This window comes from Amblyraja radiata, chromosome 3 (genome assembly GCF_010909765.2).
Source record: "Amblyraja radiata isolate CabotCenter1 chromosome 3, sAmbRad1.1.pri, whole genome shotgun sequence".
Lineage (NCBI taxonomy): Eukaryota > Metazoa > Chordata > Chondrichthyes > Rajiformes > Rajidae > Amblyraja > Amblyraja radiata.
Genome location: NC_045958.1, coordinates 14,305,341 through 14,330,995, shown reverse-complemented (window position 1 = coordinate 14,330,995; position 25,655 = coordinate 14,305,341). Strand labels below are relative to the sequence as shown.

The 25,655-nt window shown below is 45.8% G+C and overlaps 1 long non-coding RNA gene across 1 annotated transcript; it reads right to left on the bottom strand.

Annotated features, from left to right (window-relative positions):
- Positions 1-3,796: 3,796 nt before the first annotated feature.
- Positions 3,797-24,924, bottom strand: LOC116970639. Its single transcript, XR_004411225.1, has 3 exons — positions 24,914-24,924; positions 8,354-8,359; positions 3,797-3,895 (listed from the first exon to the last, which is right to left on the bottom strand). It is a non-coding gene; the product is annotated as an uncharacterized LOC116970639 (long non-coding RNA).
- Positions 24,925-25,655: the final 731 nt, after the last annotated feature.

Here is a 25,655-nt window from a genome sequence, read left to right as displayed (position 1 = left end):
CACATTTTTAGTCAACTTGCATTGACCCCAAAGTGCTTCACATAATTACATCCACACACACAGGCAAAGGTGGGTGAAATGTCTTGCCCAAGGACACACACAGGCAAAGGTGGGTGAAGTGTCTTGCCCAAGGACACAACGACAGTATGCACTCCAAGCGGGATTCGAACCAGCTACCTTCCGGTTGCCAGCCGAACACTTAGCCCATTGTGCCATCTGTCGTCAGATAGTGAAATTTGAGTTACCATACAGCCATACTAAGCAAAGAGCAAAAATACACACAGCACATAAAATAGAGTTTAACATAAACATCCACCACAGTGGAATCCACATTCCTCATTGTGATGGAAGGCAATAAAGTTCAGTCATCTTCCTCCTTTGTTCACCTGTGGTCGGGGCCTTTGAGCAGGGCCGTTGCCGACGGTCCGCTGTTCAAGCCCTCTCGTCGATATGATTGAAACTCCGGCGGCCGCGTCGGGATGGATCGGAACACTCGGCCGCATGGAGCTCCCGAGTCGGCCGTTTCTTAGCGGAGACTGCTGCTTCACGGTGTTAAAGTCCACAGGCCCCGCGGTCGGAGCTCCAACACTGGCGATCCTCGGCAAAAATCCCAGGCTCCGCGATGGTAAGTCCGTGCCGCACCCGGGGCTTGAAGCTCTGGGCCGGTCTCCAGGAAAGACTGCACCACTCCATGTTGTAGGCCGCAAAGGGGGGGCGGAGATGCGACACGGAAAAAAATCGCATCTCCATCGAGGTAAGTGACTGAAAAAGGTTTTCCCCGATCTCCCCCCTGCACCCCTCACATAAAACATACCAAGAGACTTTAAAACAAACATTCAAGACAAACTTAAAATGATTAAAACAGAGAAGGGACAAGACATGCTGCTGGCGAGGTGGCCATTATGAGCGCCACCCGGTGGTGATACCCTCTAATGCAGGTATCATATTGGTAAACCACTGCTGAATACTCGCCAAAACCCGTACATCCTACCTGTATTAGGGCGACCTGAACTGCACACAATGCTCCAAATGCAGCCTAATCAAAGTCTTATAAAGCTGCCACATCTCTTCCTGAGCCTTACAGTCAATGTCCCAACCAATGGAGGCAAGCATACCATATGTATTCTTTACCATTCTGTTTATGTGTTGCCATTTTCAGGGAGCTGTGGACTTTTCCATGTCATTGCTGTTAAAGGCGATGCCATTAATAGCATACTTTCCCCATCCAAAGTGCAGCATCTCACACATTCTCCCTGTGACCAAGTCAAGTCAAGTTTATTCGTCACATACACATACGAGATGTGCAGTGAAAAGAAAAGTGGCAATGCTCGCGGACTTTGTGCAAAAAGACAAACAAACGACAAACAGAATGTAACAGAATCACATATTCTTTTTCATATTAACCACATGGGTTTCATCCGGGTGCTCTGGCTTCCCCTCATCCCAAAGATGTGCAGGTTCGTAGGTTAATTGGCCTCTGTAAAATTGGTATTAATGTGTTGGAAGTGGATGCAAAAGTAGGAACTGTTGTGAAGGGATAGTCAATGGTCTGCATGGACTCGGTGGTCTTGTTTCCATGCTGTAGCTTCCAATCAATCAGTGAATTATCAGATGAGACATAAGTGGGATATCAGAAAGATCATTGTGTAAAAAGATAAAATCACTTTCTATGATCTTAGTCCTTCATTTAAGCTTTTTTTGGTGTGGTATATGAATCCACTCTCTGACTGGGGCTGTATGGGTTGTCTGGGAAGCAAGTTTAATCAAAGGAGGAAACTTGGTAAATGTTTAAATATTTTGGGGAATTCACGATGGAGGTGCAGAATGATTTGATTGCCCTGGATCACGTGATATGCTACAATTATTAAAAAAAACATAATACCTTCTACTCTGGGAACATGTCTTCAAATCACTCCCAAGATAACGTGCATACACTTAAAGACAATTTGCATTGTGTGCAGTGCTGAAAACTTCACAAAGGTACATAGTCACTTCAGCTCATGCCTTCCGGCAAGAGAGAATGACAAAATAGCTCTCTTCGAATTGAACATCAGATGCCTCCTTTTAATGTTAAACTGGTGTTGCAAAATCCCATCATCTCTAGCCTGGAAGGAGCCTGACACTTTTAACTTCAATTCCATGATGGCATTCACATCCTGTGTAGTGGAACACTCATCCTTCTCTGAGACCATAATTGTGGTCACAGCAATGTCAGATCGCCGTGAATATATTTTAGCATGGAATTTTTTTCACTAGGATTCAGTACCAGTCTCGGCCGTTCAGATGTACTTCTGGAAAGTCTTCCATCACCTGGCCCTCCCATCCCCACCCTTACCACCTTCCTTTCTTGCCACCTTCCTCTTTTAAACATGAGCCAGAAACCGTGTTTGATTTAAACACATCTTTAATGAGCACTAAAGCTTAACAGCGTTGATGACAACAGGTTGTCAGTGCATCCTAGCTGCTCGAACTGGCAGTGCCGGGAAGGAGTGTTAGTATAAGTGTTATAGTGGGGTGGAGTTAGTGATGCTGGCTTATGTGTGATTGGTTCACATGCATCATCAATCTACACCCACCACCAGCAGTTTGTCATGTTCTGGATGCCATTACTCATTCTCCAAGTCTAGTTGTATTCCAGCTTCTGCTGTCTGAGAGCAATTGTTCTGTGCACTCTTTGAGGTCAAGGCAGTCTTTTAGATCCTGGTCCATCTCTCTCGCACTCTGGAGAATTCAGTAGTTAAAGAGAATATTTGAAACCACCAAAGACATGTAACATGAAACCTACAACCAAAGGAAATCAATCAGCTCCTGTCAAGGCAGCTGTAATGAAAGAAGCTTGGATGACAAGAGAAATGAGGCTCTAGTCAAGAAAAAAGAGGCATGGCCACGACATAGGCAGCTGCGATCAAATATATCCTTGGAGGAGTTTTTGTGACTGAGGAGCATTCTTAAGAAGTGTAATGAGGCGAGTCGTACACACGTCAAGATACAACACATATTTATTAAAGTCCACTTACAGCTTGGTCTGCAGGACATTACAGTAACTAGCAACTACTCAGACTGACTTACGTAAACAAGCTCTTGGTAATATAAATCACATATTAGGTGGAGCAACTACTAACAAGCACTACAATTGGTTAGTAGGAAATAACCAATCTACATCTTTCCTTGTAGAAACAAAATAAAGCATAAATACATGGAAACATAGTGGATAAACAATCCAGTAGCCGAAACGTTAATAACGCATATGGGGAAGTATAAATGGTTACACAAAATCACCGTGTCTAATGGGAGGCCTGCTGATCCGTCTGGCACGTGTGCGATACAAATCCGCGTCTCCTCCTTTCACCGGCGAAGTGACTGGGGAGGGGACCGGGGATGTGACCAGGGACGGCACCGGAGACCCTGTGGGTAGAGGTGGTGAAATAGACAAGCTGGGCGCTGAACGCCATGGAGAGGCCACGGGGGACACAGTCTCTGGTAGTTGAGCAGCCGGCCCGGTAGTGGGAGGATATACAAAGCACGAGACCTCTGGATACGGATTCGCAAGACGCGGTTCCTTCACGGGAAGGAGATGTTGATGGTTGCGTCTGTAAATGGCCCCGTCCGCGCTAACCAGGTAGGAGCGCAGATCTTTGGCAAGGCTGTGGATGTGACCCAGACAGCCATAGCCCTTGTTGGTCTGGAGGTGAACAACCTGTCCACTGGAGAGAGGTTTAAGTGGCTACTGGACTTGTCGAAAAACAGTTTTTGTGCATCGCGCTTGAATTGTGGTTGTTTCTGGACTGTGGGCAGAGAACGGACCTGTGGCTGCAGAAGCTGCTGGGGTACAGGCCGGGCAGCACGGGTTTGACGAGACATCAGTCGTTGGGCTGGAGAACCCAGTATGGGATCCCTGGCAATGTTCCTTAAATTGAGCAGGTCCAGGTACATGTAAGATTTAGCAAGGTAAGAATGCTCCATTAATTGTACCTGCATGCTTACTTTCATAGCCTGATGAACAAGGACCCCCAGATCCCGCTGTACTTCCCCTTTTCCCAACTTGACGCCATTTAGATAGTAATCTGCCTTCCTGTTTTTGCTACCAAAGTGGATAACCTCACATTTCTCCACATTAAATGTCATCTGCCATGCATCCACCCACTCCCCCAACATGTCCAAGTCACCCTGCATTCTCATAGCATCCTCCTCACAGTTCACACTGCGGGGGATTTTGGTTGGCATGGACAAGTTGGGCTGAAGGGCCTGCTCCCATGCCTAATGACTCTATGACGGTAAAAAGTTTTAAATAATTGTTTAAATAGCACTGTTTCCTAAGATATGTCTCGCCGTGCAAACGCAAAAATTTGCATTTGGTAGAATTTTGAGTTCTAAAGTAGATGTCAATTCAGTACTATAATAAGTAAAACTATGTGCATGATCATTAGCTGTAACATGCCAAACAAACTCATCAATAAAGAATCACATATGTAAGCACACCCTTCTGGACCCCAAACATGCATCTCAGACCCTTTACTGGAACCAATTCTGCAACACGCGATCCCTAAAAAACACACTACAGAGTTCAGCTTTGGTGCAACGTGCTTGTGTGAACAACATACTAAGGTTGGTTTCCAAACTCTTTTGGGCATTAATGCTATGTGGCTCAGATAAATAGCAAGGAGATGCTTATGACATCAATGTCATACATAGATGAGACCTTTGGTGTCCAGAAACATATCATAGCCAATCTATAAATATAGTTACTATCATTGCCAAGAAAAAAATATTTGTGGCAGGGAGAATCAATGATGAAATAGCAGCTTAAGTGTCTAAAGATTTTTTCTTTAGACGCAGCATTGAAGAACACTTTCAGGACATTTCACAACACAGTGGGTCAGTACCTTCTCTTTAGTAAATGTCATAGCCCGGTGCTCTCTGTGGAGATGACAGGGCTTTTTTCCTGAGGCAACACCAGCAATTGAAATGCTACGAAAATCTCAGAACATCTTGACAACTAAAATCATACGTATCACTTAGAATAAAAATCCACTATCTATTTCATGGAGGCAAAATTGATGCTCATTACAACTGTCCTGCTAATCCAAAACAATTTTTGAAGAAAGGTTTTTCCTTGGTCTTCAGTGCAGGATAATCAGTAACAATGAAACGAGCCCCATCCCCCTTGAACTATGCAGAAAAAGAAGAGATCAGAAAAAGTAGCTTCACCACTTGTCAAATTTGATGCAACTGATAAGAGTCATAGGTTATATGGCACGGAAACAGACCCTCGTTCCAACTTGCACACAGCGACCAAGATGCCACATCTACACTTGTCACACCTGCCCATGTTTGGCCCATATACCGCATTGGTGCAACGGTAGAGTTGATGCCTTACAGCGCTTGCAGCGCCGGAGACCCGGGTTCGATCCCGACTACCTGTGGTGTCTGTATGGAGTTTGTACGTTCTCCCCGTAACCACGTGGGTTTTCTCCGAGATCTTCAGTTTCCACCCACACTCCAAAGACGTATAGATTTGTAGGTTAATAGGTTTGGTGCATGTGTAAATTGTTCCTAGTGTGTGTAGGATAGTGTTAATGTGCAGGGATCACTGGTCGGTGCAACTCAGTCGGACGAAGGGCCTGTTTCAGCGCTGTATCTCTAAACTAAATGAAAAAAATTAAACCTAAACCTTTCCATCTATGTCCAAATGTCTTTTAAAAGTTGTTGTTATAAGACCTATCAGCTCCTTGATTTTACTGACGTTGAGAGCAAGGTGGGTGTTCTGGTACCATTCAATCAGCTGGTCGATCTCCCTCCTATACTCTGACTCATCTTTATCCGGAATTCGTCCAACAACAGCATTGCATGAAAATAACGTTTTTCACTACATCTCAGTACACGTGACAATAATAATCAAATGTCAATTGCACCTTCGACTTTCTCATCGTCTCACCTCAATCAGTGCAGATCAGTGATAACACCTCCTCACCACTGACCATCAACACAGGTGCACCTCAGGGCTGCGTGCATAGTTCCCTGCTTTAGTCTCTTTATACCAATGGCTGTGTGGCTCAGCACAGCTCCAATGTCATCTACAAATTCAACGTACTTGTGCATATAATGATGAAATACTTGACTAAACTTAACTTGACTTGACTTCCTCAAAATAATCTCTTAGGTATGTATCCCTTAGGGTAAGTGGTAAAGGGGTTAGGGGATATCTGAGGAAGAACAGATTTCATCAAGCAAATTTGGAATGCACTGCCTGACTGTGTGCTGGAGGCATGTACTTGCTCAACATTTAACAAGTACTAGACCAAGTGCAGACCCGTTGGGTCTGTTCCCCCAACGTGCGGTTGTGGGGGGGGAGGCGGCATGCAGCGTCACACACACTAACTACCCCCCTACCCCCCGCACTCACGCTAATTACCCCCCTTGATATTATATTGATATTATTAATTTGCTCCTTTTACCCCATAAACACCCTATCTACTGACGCATAGCCCCCAACTTGCAGTCACACTGGGGGGGGGGGGGGGCGGGGGTAGAGAGTGAGGGCAGAGAAAGAAGGGGCAGAGACACAGAGAGAGACAGAGACACAGAGAGAGGGGCAAGAGGGAGAGGAGGGTGGAGAGGAGGAGAAGAGGGAGGGTGGATGAGGGGGGAAAGGTGGGGGAGGAGGGGAGGAGAGAGAGAGGGTGAGAATGAGGGGGAGAGAGAGGGTGTGCTGAGAGGGGGTGAGGGGGAGAGGTGGGGAGCAGGGAGCGGGGAGGGTGGAGGGAAGAGGGTAGGGGGTGTGGAGGGGAGGGGGTTTAGGGGAGGGAGGGAGGGTGGGGGAGGGGGTGGAGGGGAGGAGGGGAGAGAGAGAGAAGGGGGGAGAGGGGGGAGGAGAGAGGGGAGGGGAGGGGAGGGGAGAAGAGGGGGGAGGGGAGGGGGGAGGAGAGAGGGGGAGAGGGGGGAGGGGGGGAAAGAGGGGGGAGAGAGGGGGGAGAGAGGGGGAGGGGGGAAAGGGGGAGAGAGAGGGTGTGCTGAGAGGGGAGGGGAGAGGTGGGGAGCAGGGAGGGGGAGGGAGGGTGGAGGGAAGGGGGTAGGGGTGTGTGGAGAGGAGGGGGGTTTAGGGGAGGAATGGTGGGGAGGGTTGGAGGTGAGAAAAAGAGGGGAGAGAGAGAGGGGGGAGGGGGGAGAGGAGGGGGGAGAGGAGAGGAGAGGGGGAGATGAGAGGGGGAGAGGAGAGGGGGAGGAGAGGAGAGGGGGAGGAGAGGAGAGGGGCAGAGGAGAGGTGAGGTGGGAAGAGGAGAGGAGAGGAGGGGAGAGGAAGGGGGAGGTAGGGGGGAGGGGGGAGGGAAGGGGGTAGGGGGTGTGGAGGGGAGGGGGTTTAGGGGAGGGAGGTGGGGGAGGGGATGGAGGGGAGGAGGGGAGAGAGAGAGAGGGGGGGAGAGGGGGGAGAGGGGGGAGAGGGGGGGGGAGAGGGGAGAGGGGGAAGAGGGGGAAAGAGAGGGTGTGCTGAGAGGGGAGAGGTGGGGAGCAGGGAGGGGGAGGGAGGGTGGAGGGAAGGGTGTAGGGTGTGTGGAGAGGAGGGGGGTTTAGGGGAGGAATGGTGGGGGAGGGGATGAAGGGGAGGGAGGTGAGAAAAAGAGGGGAGAGAGAGAGGGGGGAGAGGAGAGGAGAGTGGGGAGAGGGGGAGAGGAGAGGGGGAGATGGGGAGGGGTGAGGGGAGGGGAGAGGGGGAGTGGAGAGGGGGGAGAGGAGAGGGGGGAGAGGAGAGGGGGGAGAGGAGAGGGGGGGAGAGAGAGGAGAGGGGGGGAGAGGAGGGGTGAGGTGGGGAGAGGAGAGGAGGGGAGAGGGGGGAGAGGAGAGGGGTGGAGGAGAGGAAAGGGGGGGGTAGAGGAGAGGGGGGAGAGGAGAGGGGGGGGAAAGGAGAGGGGGGGGAGAGAAGAGGGGGGGAGAGGAGGGGGGGAGGAGGGGGGTAGAGGAGGGGGGAGAGGAGGGGGGGTGAGCGGAGAGGGGGAGGGGAGGAGAGGAGAGGGGGGAGAGGAGAGGGGGGTGGGAGAGGAGAGGGGGGTGGGAGAGGAGAGGGGGGGAGAGGAGAGGGGGGGGAGAGGAGAGGGGGAGATCCTAAAAAACCATTTTCGAACCAAAAAAGACACATTCTGCAAGCATTGTAGAACCAAAAGAGACACTTTTTGCAAACATTTTAGAACCAATAAACACTTTTTGCAAACATTTTAGAACCAATAGACACATTCTGCAAGCGTTTTAGAACCACTAAGGACACTTACATTTGAGCAGACATGTGTTCAGTGTTATTCACAGCTCAGAGAAACGTGACCCTCTGCCTTCCTCCAGCTTGCAGACACTGATTGAGGCACACCACTTCCTGGTTTTATAGTCCCTCCCCCCTGCCGCCAGCAGGGGCAGCAGAGAGAATGGGGAATTTTGTAAAATCATTAATATCTCTGTCATTTGTAATCGACAGGAAAAATCCTCGGCACACATGCGGCGGAGGGGGGCTCTGAGTAAGGTGGCCAAAAATGACGGCCGTAGGTGGCGGCGTTCTCTCGGAAATCGCAGCACAGATGGCCAAAACTGGTCAAGAACAGACTTTTAGTAATATATATGTAGGCGAGTACTTGAATCTTTGGAGGTTATGGACAAGTGCTAGTAATTGGGATTAGTACATATGGATACTTGATGATTGGCATGGACATGTTGGGTCATATAGTCTGTGATTCAATGAAAACAGGTGAAGTTACATGCTTCTCCAAACAGAATATAATTGTTGTTGGCAATTTAAAACATACCACATTATCAAGACAAAATCTAAGATGAACCAAATAATTGGAGGCCATTGCTCATATCAGATTATTATATCGTCGAACAATTATATGTTACTTCCCCAGTTGCCCAGTCATATCCCAACTCAGACATTCAACCGCCAAAAACATAGTTGAGATGTTCATCTTGTGTAAAATGCGAGTCTGATTGGGAGCTTATTTTCCATTATTTTGTAATCTCCAGATATCGGCCCACTATTTGAGTGCACTACAGAACCATGTATATTTTATGCAAAATCCAGAATGGATTTCAAATTCCTCTTGTCTGTTTTGATGTTTGTAGTGTTTTTAAGTTCTTTATGTCGATGCATTCAAAAACTGATAAAGAGACAAAGCTATAAACAGAACATCATTGACAAAATTAACGATCAACAAAACTGTAATGTCTGAGTTTCACCAATGTATCAATTCATATCAGATGATTGGTTCTTAAAGGTACCTACACAGATGTATATATACTGCAGTAAATAAAGTAATTTTTAAAGAAAAGTCTGCAATGTACTTGGAAATATTTTTACAAATCAAATGCTCTCTTGGATATTGATTGTGCATATTATTAACAACACATTGTCAGCTTATAGTTTACAAAACAGCTAATGGTAGAATGAAATAAGCTGACGTAGATCATGTTGTATCACTTCATAGAACCATATATTGAATTTTCCCAATCCCTACAATAAAATTTTCTAGCCTAGTATATTCTGACACACACACAAACATATATATATATATATATATACCTAACATATACATATACAGAGGCTATACACGCTATATAGGCTATAGGCTCTAGATATATCAAGGCTAATATATATATATATATATATATATATAAAGAGAGAACAAAATCCTATAAAACATTTATATTATAAAAAACATTTCATAGTTGGTCCTTAGCACACAAACGTTGTTGTCTGTCACGTTCCTTTTTGTTGCACACTTTGACAATATAGACAACAGACAATAGGTGCAGGAGTAGGCCATTCGGCCCTTCGAGCCAGCACCGCCATTCAATGTGATCATGGCTGATCATCCCCAATCAGTACCCCGTTCCTGCCTTCTCCCCATATCCCCTAACTCTGCTATTTTGAAATCTTTTGTCTATTAAGCCTGTGAGACTGTTACTCATTTAATCAGTTACTTTCAGCAGTACTTTTTTATTATTGAAAGAGTGAAATTAATCACCAACCTTAAGAAAAACGGCAAACCATTTAAAGATCACGGACTTAAATTGGACGAGGGAGTGAGTGATAGAACATGCTGTCAACGAGCTAGTTGTTTTGCAGCACCACACCACCCTGGTTGAAACAATGTAAAACATCAGCTTCATTCTTCGTCTGATGCCAGTGACATCAAAGAGAAAACGTAACTCCGCCAGTTTTTTTTTAAGACCTCCTGCTGTAAATCTTTAACAGCCCTGAGAAACAGCAAAATGTATTTGCCCTGCTATTTGACCTACATTTAAAAAAAGGCACGGTGGATGATCATTAAAATGAGTTAGGTTTATTATTAGGTTTATTATTTCCATACTCCATGGATTCTTAGCGCTGATAAAACTCCTTATTGTGATGGAGATGTGATGAGTTGCCCAAGGCTAATGCTTACTTCTAAAAATACAGTACATCAATCCCAGAAACCTGCACTTTCAGAAACAATTTTTTTCTCTGAGATGTAGTGCTATAAATAAGAATCGAAGTGCCCTCTATTTCACTTATCTGGCAGTTCCTTTTATTTCTTAATGTCAAGATAAAAAGATACAAGATGAAAAATACTAAAATCCTCCCCTTTTGCTATGTTGACAGGTTTGATTGAATAGATTATTAGAAGCTGAAGAGAAATACCTCAGGATCCATTTAATATAGTGTCAGCAGTAAAGTTAAATCAGGGTGTTTCAGGTCTATCAACATTCCCAAACATCATTACTTGCATGCATTTAACCCTGCACTGGAAAATGTCATGCACATATATCTCACCAACGTAAAGCTGTTGCCCTCACAGCGCACAGAACATTTATTGACACTTTTTTATACATCCCTTTATCCCTTTTTATACATCCCTTTTCACAAGATGCTCACAGTGCCAAGGATATCAGTAACATTGTTTACCTGTGGCAGCAGGTTTCTTGATGTTGTGGGAATTACAGAGACATGGTTGCAAGAGGACCAGGGCTGGGAACTGAATATTCAAGGGTATACGTCCTATCGAAAAGACAGACAGGTGGGTAGAGGGGGTGGGGTAGCTCTGTTGGTGATGAATGAAATTCAGTTCCTTGCGAGGGGTGACATAGAATCAGGAGAATTGTAAGGGTAAAAAGAACCTAATGGGAGTTATCTACAGGCCCCCAAACAGCAGCCTGGATATGGAATGCAAGTTGAATCAAGAGTTAAAATTGGCATGTTGTAAAGGTAATGCTACAGTTGGTTGTTATGGGAGATTTCAACATGGAGGTAGACTGAGAAAATCAGGTTGGTACTGGACCCCAAGAAAGGGAGTTTGTGGAGTGCCTCCAAGATAGATTCTTAGAGCAGCTTGTACTGGAGCCTACCAGGGAGAAGGCAATTCTGGATTTAGTGTTGTGTAATGAACCGGATTCGATAAGGGAACTCGAGGAAAAGATCCATTAGGAGGTCGTGACCATAACATGATAAGTTTTAATCTACAATTTGAGAGGGAGAAGGGAAAATCGGAAGTGTCAGTATTACAGTTGAACAAAGGGGACTATGGAGCCATGAGGGCGGAGCTGGCCAAAGTTGACTGGAAAGATACCCTAGCAGGGATGACAGTGGACCAACAATGGCAGGTATTTCTCGGAATAATACAGAAGGTGCAGGATCAGTTCATTCCAAAGAGGAAGAAAGATTCCAAGGGGAGTAAGGGGCGACCGTGGCTGACAAGGGAAGTCAGGGACAGTATAAAAATAAAAGAGAAGAAGTATAACATAGCAAAGATGAGTGGGAAGCCAGAGGATTGGGTAACTTTTAAACAGCAACAGAAGATAACTAAAAAGACAATATAGGGAGAAAAGATGAGGTACGAAGGTAAGCTAGCCAAGAATATAAAGGAGGATAGTAAAAGCTTCTTTAGGTATGTGAAGAGGAAAAAATTAGTTAAGGCCAAAGTTGAATCCTTGAAGACTGAAAAAGGTGAATTTATTTTGGGGAACAAGGAAATGGCAGACGAGCTGAACAGGTACTTTGGATCTGTCTTCACTAAAGACACAAACAATCTCCCTGATGTACCAGTGGCCAGTGGATCTAGGGTGATGGAGGAACTGAGGGAAATACACATTTTTGAGAGTTCTATAGATTCAGGATCAGTTCCTGTGGATTGATGGGTAGCTAATGTTATCCCACTTTAAAAAAAAGGCAGTACAGAGAAAACAGGGAATAAAAAAAGTTAGCCTGACATCGGTGGTGAGGAAGATGCTGGAGTCAATTATAAAAGATGAAATAGCAGCGCATTTGGATAACAGTAGCAGGATCGGTCCGAGTCAACGTGGATTTACAAATGGGAAATCATGTTTGACTAATCTTCTGGAATTTTTTGAGGATGTAACTGGGAAAATGGACAAGGGAGAGCCAGTGGATGCAGTGTATCTGGACTTTCTGCAAGCATTTGATAAGGTCCCACATAGGAGATTAGTGGGCAAAATTAGAGCACATGGTATTGGGGGTAGGGTACTGACATGGATAGGAAATTGGTTGGCAGACAGGAAACAAAGAGTAGGGATAAATGGGTCCCTTTCAGAATGGCAGGCAGTGACTAGTGGGGTACCGCAAGGCTCGGTGCTGGGACTGCAGCTGTTTACAATATACATTAATGATTTAGATGAAGGGATTAAAAGTAACATTAGCAAATTTGCAGATGACACAAAGCTGGATGGCAGTGTGAACCGTGAGGAGGATGCTATGAGGAAGCAGGGTGACTTGGACAGGTTGGGTGAGTGGGCAGATGCATGGTACATGCAGTTTAATGTGGATAAATGTGAGGTTATCCACTTTGGTGGTAAAAACAGGAAGGCAGATTATTATCTGAATGATGTCAAGTTGGGAAAAGGGGAAGTACAGCGAGATCTGACGGTCCTTGTTCATCAGTCTATGAAAGTAAGCATGCAGGTACAGCAGGCAGTGAAGAAAGCGAATGGCATGTTGGTCTTTATAACAAGAGGAGTTGAGTATAGGAGCAAAGAGGTCCTTCTGCAGTTGTACAGGGCCCTAGTGAGACCACACCTGGAGTATTGTGTGCAGTTTTGGTCTCCAAATTTGAGGAAGAACATTCTTGCTATTGAGGGAGTGCAGCGTAGGTTTACAAGGTTAATTCCCAGGATGGCGGGACTGTCATATGTTGATAGAATGGAGCGGCTGGGCTTGTGTGGAATTTAGAAGGATGAGAGGAGATCTTATTGAAACATATAAGATTATTAAGGGTTTGGACACGCTAGAGGCAGGAAACATGTTCCTGATGTTGGGAGTCCAGAACCAGGAGCCACAGTTTAAGAATAAGGGGTAAGCCATTTAGAACAGAGATGAGAAAAAACTTTTTCACACAGAAAGTTGTGAATTGTGGAATTCTCTGCCTCAGAAGGCAGTGGAGGCTAATTCTCTGGAGGTTTTCAAGAGAGTTAGATAGAGCTCTTTAAGATATGGGGAGAAGGCAGGAACTGATTGTGGATGATCATCCATGGTCACAGTGAATGGCGGTGCTGGCTTGAGGGGCCGAATGGCCAACTCATGCACCTAATGCAGATTTGCCAAGGTTCTTACATCCATGCTGAATACTGGCACTGTAAAAGGTAGGATGGTTGATCATTAAAATGAGTTTGGTTTATTATGAGGCTTTTTTCCCCATACTCCATGGATTGTTAGCACTGATAACATTCCTTATTGTGATGGAGCCATTGTTTACCTGTGGCAAGATTTCTTGGTGTAGATTTGCCAGGTTTCTCATATCCATGCTGTACACTGGAATATTTGTGTATTCCAATGTTGCGCTTCGGAATATTTCTTTTATCCCCAGCAGAGCTTCCCAAATCTTATCGGGACAGAAGTTGTCCCCCTGAGCCTCTTTTGTCATTCATAAATATTATGGCTGATCTGCGATCTTTCTCTCTCTCTCTTTCTTTGCCTTTACACCATATTACCAACGTTTGCAAAGCTATTAATCCCATTCCTAAATTAATGAGTGTTTAGGTTAGTTTAGTTTGGAGATTACAGAGCGAAAACAGGCACTTTGGTCCATCGAGTCTGCACCAATCAGCGATACCCACACATGATGTAACATGATCTTACCTACACACACTAGGGACAATTGACACTCACACCAAGCATATTAACCTACAAAACTGGATGTCTTTGCAGTGAGGGAGGAAACCGAAGATCTCGGAGAAAACCCACGCAGTCACGGGGAGAACGTACAAACTCCATACAGACAGCACCTGTAGTCGTGATCAAACTCGGGTCTCCGGGGCTGCAAGCGCTGTAAGGCAGCAACTCTACCGCTGCGCCACCGTGCCGCCCTATCGCCCTAAATGTTGCTCTTTGCAGAATGGTATTGGAATTTGAAATATCCCTTGAGTGTAAGTGTTTCTTCGGTTTATTCCTGGCAGGCCTGCTTCCAGACTTGAGACTATGTCTCCAGGTCTCAGATTCACAGGAGTCATTTCACACCATCCATTATATCAATTCCCTTTTAATAAATGGATCAAACTAATCCTTAGTTCAATAGTTATTTTATCCAGAAGCAGGGGCCACAGTTTAAGAATAAGGGGTAAGCCATTTAGAACGGAGACGAGGAAACACTTTTTCACACAGAGAGTTGTGAGGCTGTGGAATTCTCTGCCTCAGAGGGCAGTGGAGGCCGGTTCTCTGGATACTTTCAAGAGAGAGCTAGATAGGGCTCTTAAAGATAGTGGAGTCAGGGGATATGGGGAGAAGGCAGGAACGGGGTACTGATTGGCGATGATCAGCCATGATCACATTGAATGGCGGTGCTGGCTCGAAGGGCCGAATGACCTACTCCTGCACCTATTGTCTACTGTCTATTGTCTATCACGTGTACCAAAGTACAGTGAAATTATTTTTTTGCACAGACCAGTAAGATTATTGCCATACATAAGTACTGATTGCATAGGAACAGCCCACTGAGTCCATGTGCAAGAGCCGCCAGATTTTGGCTATTTTCCCATAAAGGCCCACTGCTGCCATTGCCTCCATCCTCAATCTGGATTGCCAGCAAACCAGATTGAGGATCCTTGACCGGCCTTCAGCCCTCTGCCTTCTTCCCCGCGAGGGGCGCCTCCCGCCGCTGACCCTGAGGGCGTGGAAGGAAATGTTCCGGGTGATACAATCTATAATCTCACTTTGTAATTTAATCATCAGGCTCCAAATATCATTCAAGGAAATTTTCACTGCAAGAGTAATGTTCTTTTCCGAGGCTGCAGTGCCCAGAATAGATTAAAGTATCCTGCTGCTTCTTAATGGAAATCTGTACCCTAACTTCCAACACCTTATATTCTGGTCCTCTACTTTTAAAGATGGTTTCCATGAACTTTTTGATTGTTTTGGTATCTGCCAATATTGTTTTAATAAACAGTAAACTAGGCCGGTCTAGGAACGCTGAGGCCATGTACAAGAAGAGACAGAGCTGTACTTTTTGAGATGGCTCTGCTCCTTCAACGTTTGCAGTAAGATGATGCAGATGTTCTACCAATCAGTTGTGGCCAGTGCTATCTTCTTTGCTGTCGTGTGCTGGGGCAGCAGGGCGAAGGCTGCGGACGCCAACAGGATTAACAAATGCATCAGGAAGGCTGGTTCCGTCCTGGGTGCGGATATGGATTCATGGGAGTTGGCTTGAAGGGGGGGATGCTCCTCAACTCCTCCTCACCCCCTCCATGACACACTGGTCCACCTGAGTAGTACCTTCAGCAACAGACTGGTTCCACCAAGATGCAGTGCAGAATGCCACAGGAGATGCTTCTTCCCTGTGGCTATCAAACTGTACAACTCTTCCCCTTTCTGTAGTGGAGTAGACTGAGACACATCCCCAATGCAATGATCAGGTTCAGGAATAGCTACTCCCCCACAGCCATCAGGCTATTAAACTTAGCCCATTATCTGTTTATTTGCACTTTATCAGTTTATTTATTCGTGTGTGTATATATTTATATAATGGTATATGGACACACCGATCTGTTCTGTAGTCTTGCCTACTATGTTCTGCTGTGCTGAACATGACAATAAATTATCTTGAATCTTGAATCTTTCCATTCATCACTTTAATTTCATCTTTCATGTAACTTGTGTTTTATGACTGTTGGCAGATTAATTTCCATCCTGGGATAAATAAAATTCTATCATATCGTATCGTATTATATGATCTGTGTACATGATTCTCGTGAGTCTCTTCTGAAATTTACCATTTCTAACTTTACTTTGTATCATTCTAAAATAATTAGAATGACAAACAGGCATATTTGACTTTCTATCTTGTTGTCTAAATCCTTCATAAGTAGTTACGATTCCAAAAGTAGCATGTGATTATGTAATATGTTAGACATTTCTTTATTTATAATAGAATTATTGGCTGTTTTTAACCAGGTTGGATTGCTAGTTACCGTCTTTTTATACATTTATTCAAACAATTTCTAGTGCTGAATTTAATAACTCACAAGTTCCTATTTAAAATCACTTTTGGTAATTGTTTGTTTCTTTATCATGTGCCAAATTAAGTGTCGCTTTCTGAATTCTTGGATGCCGTTCCTTTAAACTTAGAGTGGTTTTTTTATCCCTTTAGTGTCTTTGATGGCTGTTATTGCAAGTGATGCGCTTATCCTGAGTAGTTATGAACTGGTTCTTTTTTTAAACGCCTCCCACCATTTCTGTGGATAATTTGTTTATAAAATCTTAGTTGCTGTTTAGCATTTTTGTTTTAAACACAACATTGAATTCAATCTTATCTTGTTGCACATTATACATTGTTAACAAAATCTAGATAATTATTAAGGCTAATGCCGTCAGTTCCATTGTCGGTTCTAAGCGCCAGGTGTTGTTTGCTGCCTTGTGCCTGTTTTAATGTAATTAGTTTTGCAAGTTACCCCATGAATGAATGCAGTTGTGCTTTTACGAGATGCTTGACTAGTCTCTGCATAAATAGTTCTCACCACTGACAGGTGACCTAAATACAAATTGCATAGTATAGATGTAAATCTTTTTACATACAATACAATACAATTTATTTGTCATTTGAACCCAATTGAGGTTCAAACGAAATGTTGTTTCTGCAGTCATACACACAAGAAAGAACCAAGACACAACACAATTTACACGAACATCCATCACAGCGCACCTCCTCCTCGCTGTGATGGAAGGCAAAGACTTATCTCTCCCCTGCACTTCCCATTCCCCTCCCGATGTCAGAGTCAAAGTCAAAGCCCCCGGCGGGCGATGGTAATTGTCCCGCGGCCAATTGTCCCGCGGCCATGATGCTTGAAGTTAAAATCCTGCTCTTTCCAGAGGACCTAGACACAATACACACTCTACAATATTGTATGCAAAGATGCAGGCAATTGTTTTTTACAATAACATGACTGCAACTATCTCCAATGGAAAAACTAAGTTCAAGTTCAAGTTCAAGTGAATTTATTGTCATGTGTTCCTGTATAGGACAATAAAATTCTTGCTTTGCTTCAGCACACAGAACATGGTAGGCATTTACTACAGAACAGATCAGTGTGTCCATATACCATAATATAAATATATACACACATGAATAAATAAACTGATAAAGTGCAAATAACAGAAAATGGGTTATTTAGCTCATTGAGAACTGAACCGTTATGTACACAGAAGAAGTATACTGTACAGGGAGAGACCTAATTAGACAGGCCTCTAAACCATTAAGTGAGCAGTGATACTGTAAAAAAAGAGCCTCTTTTATTCAAATTTGAATGTATCAAAAGATCATATGTCTGAACTCCCTGAGCTCCCGGTGTACATAAATTTAACATTTTTACAAGGTACTTTAAAATATATTTTCGAAGTCATTCGACGGCTTATTGCTGTTCTTAGAACAGTTAGCTGACAGCAAGGATAAGGTATTGAAACAACATATTTGAAACCAGTTGTTAAACTGACACGACAGACATCAGCAATGTAGCTGATTAGGTATATTAAAGCTTTGAATAATTATCATTTTATAGTAGTTTCCAAAATTCATTGTTTAATGGTATGACTAATTAATTAATAATTGTCAATATTTTCAAATCTGAATCAATTTGTTGTTAAATTTCAGATTCTAAAAACCCAACAGGGTGCAAAGGAAGCTGGCTACAAAGGGACAGGGGTCGGTTAAGTTAGTCGGTAAACAACAGGCAAAAGGAGTACAATGTGGAGAAATGCATGACTGCTTGGGGAGGAAAAAGAAGAAAGCATATTAATCTAAATGGTGAGAGGTGGCAGAGCTCTGTGATGCAGAGGGGTTTGGGTTTCCTTGGGCACATTGACAAATAGAAAACAGAAAAAAAACATAGAAAAATAGGTGCAGTAGTAGACCATTTGGCCCTTCGAGCCAGTACCACCATTCAATATGATCATGGCTGATCATCTAAAATCAGTACCCGTTCCTGCTTTTTTCCCCATATCCATTGATTTCGTTAGCCCTAAGAGCTAAATCTAACTCTCTCTTGAAAACATCCAGTGAATTGGCCTCCACTGCCTTCTGTGGCAGAGAATTCCACAGATTCACAAATCTCTGGGTGAAAATAGGTCTGAGGAAGGTAGATCAATGAATTCGGAAAGCAGACCACTTTTAAAATTTATTTTGAGGAGAATTGAAAACAAAAGTTAAAAGGTTATGTTTCAGTTCTATAGGTATCGGTGAGATAAAAACTTGAGTATTGTGTACAGAAGTGTGAAAGGGGACTTTAGTGAAACAAATAAATTCCTAAGTGGTCTTGAAAGGTTGGACATGGAATGGGTGTTTTCTCTTGTGGGAGAATGGAGAAGTGGGGGCAATTGTTTAAAAATAGCGGGCCGTCATTTTAAGACAGAGATGAGGTGATTTTTTTTTCACCCACAGAGGTTAGGGACTCTTTCAGCAAGTGGGAAAAGCAAAATCTTTGAGTATTTTAAGGTGGAGGGAGAGAGATTGTTGATACATGTGGATGGGGTTGAAAGGTTGTTGAGGTAGGCAGGAATGCAGAGCTAATACTATAGATAGATCAGCCTTGATCTTATTGAAGTGTGGAGCAGACTTGAAGGGCTGTGGCCTACTCTCGCTTCCATTTCCTATCTTCCTACGCCTGTCCATATGTTCACAGAGCATTCATCCACTCTAGGCCAAGGTGCTTTGTTTTCAGGAGAAACACTTAAAGTGACCATTTATTCAGCACATTGGCTATCAATGCAAGTGAAGCAACTCTGCAGATCAGGGTTAGCAGAGTAACCTTGCACGTATTCATATGATTGTTGAAAAGTCCTGGCACCACATTTTTAATTGGAAATCAGACAAATTGTGGAATTACTGGTGAAGTACTAAAATAAACACATGGCCTAGAAAATGTGTTTTGTTCATTTTCAGTGTTGCACAGATATCACATCATGCAGATGTTGGAAGGGGAAAAAAAGCAAATACTGGAAATCTGAAATAATAACGCAAAATGTTGGATAATGCAGGAGGGTAAAGTATAATTGGTAACAATGTACCTTTCCTATAATATGATTCATGTTCATTTCCACCAAGCAGGGCCTCTGGGTGGAAGGAGCACTAAAGTGGTGGGAAATGGTGAGGCCTTATCTAAAAAATATTAATGGCACTGATCTTGCAGTTGAAGGTGGCTCGTGTATACTTATGGTTCCATGTGCACTCAGAGTGTATTTAGTCAGTGTGCATCAATATCCAAGACTCACTAGCATACACTTGTTCGAATGCCCAGGTCTCCAGAAATTTAATGTTTAATGCTATTTGCGGGGGGAGGGACGGCCTGCGACGTCACACACACACACAGAGGGGGAGGGGGGGGGGACAGAGAGAGGGGGGGACAGAGAGAGGGGGGGACAGAGAGAGGGGGGGACAGAGAGAGGGGGGGACAGAGAGAGGGGGGGACAGAGAGAGGGGGACAGAGAGAGGGGGCGAAAGAGGGTGGGGGTGAGAGAGGGGGGGAGAGGAGGGAGGGAGAGAGAGGGGGGGGGAAAGGGAAAGATGGGGGAGAGAGGAGGGGCGGGAGGGGGGAGGGGGTGGAGGGGAGGAGGAGGGGGGGAGGAGTGGGGGGGGGAGAAAAGGGAGAGGGAGAAAAGGGAGAGGGAGGGGAAGGGGAGGGGGGTCGGAGGGGTAGCATAGGGGAGGGGGAGGAGGGATGGAGAGAGAGGGGGAGATAGGGGGGGGAGAGAGGGAGAGAGAGGGGGAGGGGGAGGGGGAGAGAGAGGGGAGGAAGGGGGGGAGAGGGAAGAGGGGGGAGAAAGGGTAGGAGGGGGAGGATGGAGGGGAGGAGGGAGAGAGGAGGAGGGGGGAGGGGGGATGAGGGGGAGAGGGGGGAGGGAGGGGAGGAGAAGGGAAGGGGTGGGAGAGAGGGGGAGAGAGAGCGGGGAGAGAGGGGGGGAGGGAGGGAGAGAGGGGGGAGGGGGAAGGGGTGGTAGAGGAGAGGGGGGAGAGAGCGGGGGAGAGAGAGAGGGTGGGGGAAAGAGAGGAGGGGGAGGGGAGGAGAAGGGAGGGGGTGGAGAGGGGGAGTGGAGGGGGTGGAGAGGGGGGTGTGGAAAGGGGGGAGAGAGGGGGGAGAGAGGAGGAGGGAGAGAAGTGGGAGAGAGGAGGGGGGAGAGAGGAGGGGGGAGAGAGGCGCGGCTGGTCAGTTCGCAGTCGGGCAGCTCGTAGTCGGGCAGCTCGCGGGGAGGACGTCACTCGGTGCGCGCATATCGAAGACGGCAGCATGCAGAGCCATTGTGACGTTATCAGCCAAAGCCGCTCGGTTTTATTTTCAAAGTTATTTCAGATTCTTGAACATTTTAATTAATAACTCGAGAAATAATGCATAAAATTTTCAGATAAGGCGATTTTGGACTTCACGGCATCAATCTCTATTGGAATATGTAAAAATTAGCGCGTCGTTTTTTCAAGAAGATGTGATCACACACATACAAATAAATACACACATCCAAGATCAGAGTTTTATACTTATGATATAAGGATGGTTTTGATGTACGGTTCTCATTTTAAAAAGAGACTTAACAGATACTGAAACTATGCCTTGAAAATTAGGATACACTATTTTTAGATAATAATTTGTTTTTATTTGAATAGTTTCCCTTCCAAACTAAAAGTTTTATCTCCATATGATAAAATGTCTTGGGTTGCTATCTCCTGATCACTCTCAAAAAGTTTATATTAGTAACTGGGAAACAACGCTTATAACAAGAACATATCGAAAATAACCAGCAAAACAATTTTCAGTAACGAAACGATGTCTTCACAAAGTACTTGACGTACATTATTATCTACACTCATGGTGATTCCTTCCCCATGGGAATTGAAGTAGGTAAATTAAGTTGTCTTCTGCACTGTGCTGTCTGGTAGTGGAGTGGGTAGTTGGACCATTCCCTACTCCAAATTAAAAAAAACATTCAGCGTGGTGCACTGGAGGTTTAATATTCCGATGTAAAAGTTTCTACATTTTATTGCGCCCTTGGGGTATAAATCTTTTTGGGGCGTTAGTGTGAAGACTCTATTAAACAGACCATTAAACGCTTGCATTTAATTTCATTTGCTCCAATTAAACTGACTAGCACAGCTTGTATAAAATACTAGACCAAGTGCAGACCCGTTGGGTCTGTTCCCCAACGTACGGTTGTGGGGGAGGAGGCGGCATGCAGCGTCACACACACTAACTATCCCCCCCCCCCCCGCACTCACGCTAATTACCCCCCTTGATATATTAATATTATTAATTTGCTCCTTTTACCCCATAACCACGCTATCTACTGACGCATAGCCCCCAACTTGCAGTCACATCTAGAGAAGGGGGGAGGGTGGGGTTAGAGAGTGAGGGCAGAGAGAGAAGGGGCAGAGACACAGAGAGAGGGGCAAGAGGGAGAGGGGGTGGCGAGGAAGAGAAGAGGGAGGGTGGGTAAGAGGGGAAAGGTGGTGGTGGAGGGGAGGAGAGAGAGAGGGTGAGAGTGAGGGGGAGAGAGGGGGGGGGAGAGGTGAGGGGAGGGGGGAGAGGTGAGGGAGGGGGAGAGGTGAGGGGAGGGGGAGAGATGGGGAGCAGGGAGGGTGGAGGGAAGGGGGTAGGGGTGTGTGGAGGGGAGGGGGCTTTAGGGGAGGGACGGTGGGGATGGGGATGGAGGGGAGGAGGGGAGAAAAAGAGGGGATAGAGAGAGGGGGGGAGGGGAGAGGAGAGGGGGGAGAGGAGAGGGGGGGGAGAGGAGAGGGGGAGAGGAGAGGGGGGGGAGGAGAGGGGGGAGAGGAGAGGGGGGAGAGGAGAGGGAGGAGAGGAGGGGGGAGGAGAAGGGGGGAGGAGAGGGGGGGGGAGGAGAGGGGGGGAGAGGGGAGAGGGGGAGGGGAGGGAGAGGAGGGGGAGGGAGAGGAGGGGGGAGAGAGGGAGGGAGAGGAGGGGGGAGAGAGGGAGGGAGAGGAGGGGGGAGAGAGGAGAGGGGGGGAGAGGAGAGGGGGGAGAGGAGAGGGGGGGAGAGGAGAGGAGAGGGGGGAGAGGAGAGGAGAGGAGAGGGGGGGAGAGAGGAGAGGGTGAAGGAGAGGGGGAGAGGAGAGGGGGAGAGGAGAGGGGGGGAGAAAGAGGAGGGGAGAAAGAGGAGGGGAGAGTGAGAGAGAAAGGGAGAGAGACAGGAGGGAGAGAGAGAGAGAGAAAGAGAGAGGGATAGGGAGAGAGAGAAAGAGAGAGGGATAGGGAGAGAGAGAAAGAGAGAGGGATAGGGAGAGAGAGGATGGGAGAGAGAGAGAGATAGAGAGAGTGCCTTTTTACTTCAACCCAAACCCAAACAACCATTTGCAGGCAGTGCTTTTTTACTTCCAACTAACCATATATTCATTTTCAAACCACATTATGGGTACTCACAGCTGTGGAGACATTTGTTCAGTGTCATTCAGAGCTCTGATTGAGGCACACCACTTGCAGAGACTGATTGAGGCACACCACTTGCAGAGACTGATTGAGGCACACCACCTCCTGGTTTTATAGTCCCTCCCCCTCCCTCCAGCAGGGGCAGTAGAGAGAATGGGGAATTTTGTAAAAACATTAATATCTCTGTCATATTTCATCGACGGGAAAAATCCTCGGCACACATGCGGCGGAGGGGGGCTCTGAGCGAGGTGGCCAAAAATGACGGCCGTAGGTGGCGGCGTTCTCTCAGAAATCGCAGCACAGATGGCCAAAACCAGTCAAGAACAGACTTTTAGTAATATAGATAGATGTTACAAAAACCATCTATACATTTTATTGACAAAATCCCATTGTCTGACAGAGCAGTTTGAGTAGTCCTTGCTCATTGAAAGTTTTCTGGTGAAACAGAAAAGTTGGGAAGATGGATCCATTCTTCCAAATCAATTCTTAATAAGGTAAAGGGGGAGGTCTGGACACACAAATATCCAGGATCCAAAATCACCAAAATGGGAAGAACTTAGGGAGATGGTCTGGTTGGTATCAGAATGCCAAACACAGCTACCACTTTGTATTAACTCGCATGAGAGGAATCAAAACAACCGATCCAATCTGAAACTTTCCCACCCAGAATGGGAAGTGCAACCAGAAACCTCAATAAGCGGAATATACCCCCTCTTTACCTCAACACACATTTGAGGGCAGCCTGCCTCTGTTACTGTTTTACCTCAGACTTTAGAGATACAGCATGGAAACAGGTACTTCGGCCCATCGAGTCCACGCCAAGTAGCATTCACCCATACACTAGTTCAATCCTACATACTAGGGACGATTTACAATTTTACAGAAGCAATTAACCTACAAACCTGCAAGTTTTTGGTGTGTGGTTGGCAACCGTAGCATTCGGAGAAAACCCACATGATCACAGGGAGAACGTACAAACTCCATACAGACAGCACCCGCAGTCAGGATCGAACGCAGGTCACTGGCACTGTAAGGCAGCAACTCTACCGCCATGCCACTGTGCCGGCCCTTGCACCACTGTGCCGCCCCTTGTACTGCTGTGTCATCCGTCTTATGAATTTGATTCTCTTTAACAATGCACAATCAATTGAAACAAGAATCAAATTTTACTTGCAGGACTTATTTTCAGAAAATTCCAAGAATCAACTTTGAGCAACGTCCAAAGAAATTATGAACACTCCTGTAAAACGGCATGAATAACATTCAGCTCAACATAAGACATCACCAGCTGACGAGAAGAACAAATGGTAACAGAGACTGTGGCTTAAGCTTGAATTATTTAAAGGATCGGAATAACGTTGAAATAATTTGCTCATGACGAAGGCACATTAAAGGTAGGTTAAAATGGAAATTTTCGAGAGGAGTTGCGATTTTCTAGTCGCCGCTGGATTTTAAAATGTTCATAATTTTTCGGTGACAACTGGCTTGATGCCAGTGAGCGTAGCTTGACATCTCCTGATGCAGGTGCTGTCGTAGGTTGTCGCCAGGATGACATAGGTTGTCGCCGGTGCTGACTTCGGTGAATTCCATTGGCGACTACCTACGTCAACCTACGTCAACCGGCGACAGTTACCAGCGGCTGAATTGTCTTACCTTGTCGTAGCTTGTCGCGGGTAGACAAAGGTTGTCGTAGGTGTGGTCGTTGGTGGACGTCCTAATGGGTCACCGGTTGTCGGTAGCTTGTCGTAGCATGACGTCGACTAGGTGGTAGGTTGTTGTAGACATTGTCAAAGGGGGGTCCAGTCGCCGTTTTTACGGTGTCCTGCTACAACTATTTTTGCTATAGGTTCCAGCAGAAATCTTGTGTCTTCTAAATATTTATTCAGAGATGTGCACACCCAGGAATTTGAAGCTCTTGTCCCTTTCAACCATCGACCCGTTGATATAAATGGGGCTGTGGGTCCCCCTACTACTCCTTCCAAAGTCCACAATCAGTTCCTTGGTTTTGCTGGTGTTGAGGGCCAGGTTATTGCACTGGCACCATGTGGACAGTTGCTCGATCTCTCTTCTATACTCTGACTCGTCCCCATCAGTGATATGTCCCACAACAGTGGTGTCGTCAGCGAACTTGATGATGGAGTTTGCACTGTGACTGGCTACGCAGTCATGAGTATAGAGTGAGTACAGCAGGGGGCTGAGCACGCAGCCTTAAGGTGCTCCCGTGCTGATTGTTATCGAGGCTGACACATTTCCACCAATACGAACAGACTGTGGTCTGTGAATGAGGAAGTCGAGGATCCAATTTCAGAGGGATGCGCAGAGACCCAGTTCTGCGAGTTTGGTAACCAGCTTGGAGGGGATGATTGTGTTAAATGCCGAGCTGTAATCAATGAATAACAGCCTGACATATGAGTTTTTGTTGTCCAAGTGGTCCAGAGCGGTGTGGAGGGCCAGCGAGATCACATCCACCGTTGATCTGTTGTGGCGGTAAGCGAACTGCAGTGGGTCCAGGTTTTTGTCGAGGTAGGAGTTGATTTGCTCCATGATCAACCTCTCAAAGCACTTCATCACTACCGGCGTTAGTGCCACTGGTCGATAGTCATTGAGGCACGTCACCTTACTCTTCTTGGGCACTGGTATAATTGATGCCCTTTTAAAGCAGGTGGGAACCTCAGACCTCAGAAGTGAGAGGTTGAAAATGACTATGAGAGAGCATTCTGACCGGTTGCATCGTGGCTTGGTTCGGCAACTTGAGTGCCCTGGAGAGGAAAAGACTA